Source organism: Triticum dicoccoides, chromosome 4B, assembly GCF_002162155.2.
Source record: "Triticum dicoccoides isolate Atlit2015 ecotype Zavitan chromosome 4B, WEW_v2.0, whole genome shotgun sequence".
In the NCBI taxonomy this organism is placed as follows: Eukaryota; Viridiplantae; Streptophyta; class Magnoliopsida; order Poales; family Poaceae; genus Triticum; species Triticum dicoccoides.
Window position 1 is genome coordinate 29,503,896 of NC_041387.1, and position 7,891 is coordinate 29,511,786.

Consider the following 7,891-nt stretch of genomic DNA (forward strand, 5'->3'; position numbering starts at 1 on the left):
CCCTAGCCTCCGTTTGACCTAATTCTTGGCCTGTAAATTCCCATATATTCAAAAATTCGCGAAGCGAGACCCGAAACCATTTTATCGCCTCTGGAAGCTTCTGTACTTCCACGATCCCATTCGGAGGCCTGTGACGCCCTTGACTCAATCGTGCATTAATCATACACGCAAATGCGCACGTCCAAGATCAAAGACTTTTTTTAGAGAAAAGGCTAGCGCGCGACTTTATAAATAAAGCAAACATGCAGAGTCACAAAGCATCACCACACAGAGACCTGAGAGTTTTAACCAGAACCATGGCAACATGCCAAGTACAGAAACAGGCACGCAAGCCCAACAATTCAGATAGAGAAGGCACGCAGGCCAACAACCTACTGCTAAGGCTAAGAAACCAGCATAACGAAGCTTCACTTGGGGTGGGGGTTGGGGAGCTGGTTGGCCGACGCCTTAACTTTGTTGATAAGCTCCTCCATGCCATCGACATCCGCAACTTTAGTCAATAATTTCCATTGCTGCAAGAGGATAAGCATTTTAAAGATCAGATCAGCAGGCTTGTTAGGAAAAACATCCTTAATAGTGAATTTGTTACGAGTAGCCCACAAGGACCAACACATAGCCGCAGACCAACCTAGAACAACATCTTTGCTCGACCAGTGATGTTATCAGCCAAGGTCCCAAGGTGAGCAAAAGAATGAGGGGGTCAGTTGACGCCCAACCAAGATCGAGCGCATCCCCAGACCAACTTGGCCAGCGGGCACAAGAAGAAAATATGATCGGTGTTATCCAAATCACCGCACAAAGCACATGAAGCAGAGCTCAGGCCATTGCGCTTGCGGATCTGATCAGCAGCGGGCAGACGCCCCTCAAGGCCTGCCAGAGGAAGACCATGATCTTAGGGGGAACCTTAGTCGCCCAGATCTGACGGAATTTGGAAGTGGGGGTCCCATCGCAAAGCCTGACATAAAGAGACCTAACAGAAAAGGACCCAAATGCAGTATGAGGCCAAGTCACAGAGTCCTCCTCCTCCGAGAGGCTCGGGAACACAACAGCAAGGAGGTGCCATTCCGACAACTCTGCAGGAGTCAAAGACCTCCAAAGACCCAGGTCCTAGCCAACACGAGAGAGCTCAGAGATTGAGATCTCAGGATTGGAACAATAAGAAAACAACACAGGGAAGGAGTTAGCTAAAGGATCATCCCCCACCCACCAATCCAGCCAAAACCTCGTCAAGTGACCGTTTCTCATAACAAATTTAACATGGTCCCAAAACACTCCACGCATTTTAACTAGGTCCCTCCATAAGTGAGAGCCATTCGCAGCCAGGGCAAACATAGGGCTGGTGTTCGGAAAATATTTAGCTTTTAACACATCGTACCAAAGTGTGCCAGGGCCACTAGTCATGATCCGCCACCACCATTTGACTATCAGATATTTTTTCATAACCGCGGTGTTCGGAATGCCTAGTCCCCCAAGGCTCTTGGGTCTACACATGACTTTCCATTTGACAAGCCTATATTTCCTCTTGTTGTCGGCCGAGTGCCAAAAGAAGGCATTGAAGGAAATATGCCCTAGAGGCAATAATAAAGTTGTTATTTTATATTTCCTTATTTCATGATAAAGTTTATTATTCATGCTAGAATTGTATTAACCGGAAACTTGATACATGTGTGGATACATCGACAAAACACCGTGTCCCTAGTAAGCCTCTACCAGACTAGCTCGTTAATCAAAGATGGTTAAGTTTCCACTAGTAGAAAAAGGGTCTAATGTTCAGCTCATTAGTCCCGGTTTGTATTTGAACCGGCACTAATGTGACCATTAGTGCCGGTTCCAACGGCTAGGCGGGCCGCTCTCAGTAATACCGGTTCTTGGCGAACCTTTAGCACCGGTTCGTGCCACGAACCGGTACTAAAGAGAGTGGTGGCAGGATGTTGTCCGACTAGGGCCCCTCCAGCTCCTTTAGTATCGGTTCGTGCCACGAACCGGTAGTAAAGGTCATCCTATATAAACCCTTCGTCCACCTGCGATCGAGCTTGCTCTGTTCTTCCCCTTTCCCCTCTCATCTTTGTTCTTCCCCTCTTCCTCGAGCTCATCACACATTTTGCCCAAATTTTGTCAAGATTTGAAGGCCCCCATCCATTCAAGTGATCACAAAGGTTAGCAACTTTGTTCTTTCATCTCCCATTGCTAGATTAGCTCTTGCAATGCTTTATATAGTGATTAATTTGTGATTTTTAGTAATTTGGGAGGAATTACATGTGGTAGTTTATTTGATTTATATGCAATTTGAGCTCAAAATAACTCTTAGTTGCATATGTAGGTGTGGTTTACTTAATGCCTTCCCGTCTCCGTCGTAACCACCGTCGATCGTTCGCACCGACCCGTCGCCGGAACCACCTTGTGGTGAGCCTCTTGTTCTTATCTTTTTTTATATAAAAGAACTCATGTTTGTGTGATTTAGATATATAGTTACTTGTATAATTATCTTACCCGTACGTTGTTTGTTATACATAGAGCCATGGTTTTGATATCCGTCCCCGTCGGCCCTCGTCCTGTTATGATTCAGATGTGGTATATTCTCTTTTAAAACTATTTGTTGCATTTCGTGTTTATGACAAATTATGCCCATCAAGTTGACATAGATATTTTTGGAGGTATGTGAACCGGAAATTCCAACTGACCCTATTGTCGAGAGGTTAAATTTAGTTGAAAGACAAAATGAGTATTTGAAAGAAAAAATTTAGGGGGAGAAGATGGAATTGGAGTTGCATGTTGCCGATGTCGTCGATGATCACAAGATCAAGATGGAGAAAATGCGTTTGAAGATTAGGAAGATAAGAAAATATGCCATTGATAGTGAGGCCTGGTATCATTATGCTGTTGTATCAATTGTACCTTAGTTGCGATCTTGATCGCATTTGTTGTAGAATTTAAATGCTTTAGCTAGAGAGATATTTGTATGTTGCATTTAAGTGTTGTATGAACTTTATGTATGAATTGTATGTATGAACTTGTATTAATTTGGTCTATTCGGTGATGTGTAATGAAGATGAGCCGGCAATGGATGTACGATGACCGATGCTCTCCCCAGTTCATTGATGGCGTGCATACTTTTCTGATTGCGGCTCAGGCAAACAAGCGGGCGGATGGTTTTATTCCTTGTCCATGTGCTGGCTATAAGAATGATCACAATTACTCTAACTCAAGAACCATTCACGTCCACCTGTTTGAGTCCGGTTTCATGCCCCCACTATAATGTTTGGACCAAGCACGAAAAAGAGGGGTTATGATGGAAGACAATGAAGAAGAAGAGGATGGAGATAGCTATCCTAGCCATGGGTTCCCTGAATACGATGATACAACAATGGGGGAAGAAGCTGAGCTGGCAATGCGGGAAGAAGCTGAAGAAGAGGCATCATATGAGCCCGCTGATGATCTAGGTCGTGCCATTGCCGATGCAAAGAGAAACTACGCAAGCGAAAAGGAGAAGAAGAAGTTGCAACGCATGTTAGAGGATCACAAGAAATTGTTGTACACGAATTGTGAAGCTGACAAGAAAAACTGGGCACCACACTGGAATTGCTGCAATGGAAGGCAGAGAATGGTGTATCTGATAAGGGATTTGGAAAGTTGTTGGTAATGATAAAGAATATGCTTCCAAAGGACAACGAATTGCCCGAGAGTATATACGAAGCAAAGAAGGTTGCCTGCCCTCTAGGGTTAGAGGTGCAAAAGATACATGCATGCCCTAATGACTGCTTCCTCTACCGTGGTGAGTACGAGGATTTGAACGCGTGCCCGGTATGCGGTGCATTGCGCTATAAGATCAGCCGCAATGACCCTGATGATGTCGAGGGCGAGCGCCCCAGGAAGAAGATTCCTGCCAAGGTGATGTGGTATGCTCCTATAATACCACGGTTGAAATGTTTGTTCCAAAACAAAGAGCATGCCAAGGCGATGTGATGGCACAGAGAAGACCGTAAGAAATACGAAAAGTTGAGAGTACCCACTGACGGGTCGCAGCGGAGAAAAATCGAGAGAAAGTATAGGTAGGAGTTTGCAGGTGACGCAAGGAATGTATGGTTTGGTCTAAGCGCAGATGGAATTAATACTTTTGGGGAGCAGAGCAGCAACCATAGCACCTGGCTTGTGAATCTATGTTTGTATAACCTTCCTCCTTGGTTGTGCATGAAGCGGAAGTTCATTATGATGCTAGTGCTCATCCAAGGCTCTAAGCAACCCGGCAACGACATTGATGTGTACCTAAGGCCATTAGTTGAAGAACTCTTACAACTGTGGAATAGAAAAGGTGTACATGCGCGGGATGAGCACAATCAGGAAGAATTTGACCTAAAGGCGTTGTTGTTCGTGACCATCAATGATTGGCCTGCTCTCAGTAACCTTTCAGGATAGACAAACAAGGGATACCGCGCATGCACACACTGTTTGGATGATACCGACAGTATATATTTGAACAATTGTAGGAAGAATGTGTACCTGGGACATCGTTGATTTCTTCCAAGCGGTTATCCTGTAAGAAAGAAGGGCAAACATTTCAAAGGTGAGGCAGATCACCGGACGAAGCCTCTCCACCGTACTGGTGCTGATGTACATGATATCGTCAAGGATTTGAAGGTAATCTTTGGAAAGGGTCCTGACGGACAACTTGTTCCGAATGACACTGACACACACACCCATGTGGAAGAAAAAAATCTATATTTTGGGACATGCCCTATTGGAAAGACCTAGAGGTCCGCTCCGCAATCGATGTGATGCACATGACGAAGAATCTTTGTGTGGCCCTGCTTGGCTTCTTGGGCGTGTATGGGAAGATAAAAGATACACCAGAGGCATGGGAGGACCAGCAACGTATGCATGGAAAATACGGTATACATCAGGGTCATGCCAGCTACACTCTTACCAAAGAAGAGAAGGAAATCTTCTTTGAATGCCTGCTCAGTATGAAGGTACCATCTGGCTGCTCATCGAATATAAAGGGAATAACAAATATGGCGGAGAAAAAGTTTCAGAACCTAAAGTCTCATGACTGCCACATGATTATGACGCAACTGCTTCCGGTTGCATTGAGGGGGGTTCTACCGGAAAATGTTCGATTAGCCATTGTGAAGCTATGTGCATTCCTTAATGCAATCTCTCAAAAGGTAATCGATCCAGAAATCTACCAAGGTTAGAGAATGATTTGGTGTAATGTCTTGTCAGTTTTGAGTTGGTGTTCCCACCATCCTTATTTAACATCATGACGCACGTCCTAGTTCACCTATGCAAAGAGATTAACGTTTTGGGTCCTGTATTTCTACACAATATGTTCCCCTTTGAGAGGTTCATGGGAGTCTTAAAGAAATATGTTCGTAACCGTGCTAGGCCAGAAGGAAGCATCTCGAAGGGCCATGAAAATGAGGAGGTCTTTGAGTTTTTTATTGACTTTATTCCTGACCTTAAGCCGATTGGTGTTCCTGAATCACAGCATAAGGGCAGACTCGATGGAAAAGGCACGCTAGGAGGGGATAAAATAATATGTATGGACGGGCATTCTCTCGCTCAAGCACACTACACAGTTCAACAGAATTCTACCTTGGTGGCTCCATATATGGAGGAACACAAGAATTTTCTACGCTCCAAACACCTAGAGCAGTCTGACGACTAGACTACACATGAACAAACGGGGACTTTCGCCGGTTGGTTGCAGACACGTGCCATGCATGACGTCGCTATTGAAGATGACATGTACTTGTTGTCCCAGTTACCATCTTCGAATATAATGACTTCCAAAGGATACGAGATAAATGGGAATACATTTTACACGATTGCCCAAGATAAGAAGAGCACCAACCAAAACAGTGGTGTTCGCTTTGATGCAACAACCAAGACGGGAAAGGAAACATATTATGGTTACAAAGAGGACATATGGGAACTTGACTATGGACGTGGTTTTAAGGTCCCTTTGTTTCGGTGCAAATGGGTCAATATGACACGAGGCGGGGTAACGGAAGACCCGGAGTATGGAATGACAACAGTGGATCTCAACAATCTTGCGTATGCAGACGAACCATTCATCCTAGCCAATGATGTGGCGCAGGTTTTCTATGTGAAGGACATGTCTACCAAGCCGAGAAAAAGAAAAGATAAGGAAGTGAATGCATCATACGATGAGCCAAAGTGCCACATAGTTCTTTCAGGGAAAAGAAACATCATGGGAGTGGATGACAAGACAGACATGTCTGAAGATTATGAAAAGTTTGATGAAATTGCTCCATTCACAGTGAATATTGACCCGAGCATCCAGTTAAAGGATGAAGATTGTCCATGGTTACGGCACAAAGGGATACACGCGAAGAAAAAGTTTCACACCCAAAGATCCCACTCTGGGATGTGATCGACTTCAATGTCATCACTTTCTTCTCTAGTGAGTTTCTGGACTTATATATATCTGGAAAGTGTTGCTTCGAACAAACCCAAGGGAATCTTGGTAATAGTTAGGGTACTTATGTGTTTTGGCATTTGAAACACGAAGAAATTTTAAGTGAAAACAAATTTTTTCATGCATTTACCGATTTTTTCAGCTAAATGACCCTGCAATTGAAAAACACTTCAAATGAACTCTGAAAATGTTGAAAGTTGGCATGGTTTCATCATTTCACCCACATAGCATGTGCAAAAAAGTTGAGACGGTTACGACAAAAAATGGATGCACTTCGTGTACAAAATGGACAATCTCTTTCGAAGTATCAGGGTTTCAAACGAAAACTCATCTGTTACAAAGGCATTTCATTTTCTTAATTATTACAACTCCAGACATTTTGTCCGTTCAGTATGCACAATTCAAGGCCGCGTCATCAATTTTCAACCCTTTCTCACTTCATTTGCTATTTTTCATGCATATACTGATTTTTTCAGCTAAATGACCCTGAAATTGAAAAACACTTGAAATGAACTCTGAAAAGGTTGAAAGTTGGCATGGTATCATAATTTCAGCCACATAGCATGTGCAAAAAAGTAGATAGGGTTACGACAAAACCTAGATGCTCTTCGTGTACAAAATGAACAATCTCTTTCGAAGTATCAGGGTTTCGGACGAAAACTCATCTGTTACAAAGGCATTTCATTTTTTAAATAACCTAAGTATTACCAAATTGAATATGATAAAACACACTAATATTGAACATAAGAAAAAAGAATCGCTAAAAAAATCAATTTTTAAAGTTAAGTTATTCACAAACTTGTGATCCACGCAAATTTCAAATAATTCCAATTTAAACTATTCAAAATTGAAAACTACTAGCACTAACAGAAATTTTGTAATTTTTTGAACCTAAAGAAAAAATATTCACAAATAAATTCTAGATACAGAAGAAAACAACTCGGAAATAAATAAAAGAAAATAAATAAAGCAGAAAAGAAAAAAGGAAAATAAAAAAGCCCGCCTACTAGGCCACAGCAGCCTGCATACGACTAGAAACCCAACCTCTAGTTGGGCTAGGATGCAGGCCCGCCAGGCCCAATAGGCCCGTAGGGCATAGCGGCAGAGTTAGGCCCATAAGTCTCCTATAGAGAGGAGTTCGATACCTCGCCCGCGCCGGGGCTTTTAAACATGTGTGGCTGCTCTTTGTTAAGCGAGGTGGGACTAAACTTCCGCACCGCAACTGCGCCAGCACACACCCTTTAGTACCAGCTCGTGGCTCCAACCGGTACTAAAGGGTGGGTCTTTAGTACCGGTTGGAGCGACCACCTCGTACTAAAGGGGTCTCCTTCCCGCCGCTTGGCCTGGCCAAAACAGACCTTTAGTACCGGTTGGTGGCTCCAACCGGTACTAAAGGTTCATCCTATATATACATCACTTCAAAATTTTGCAGTTTCATCTCCCTCTTCCTCT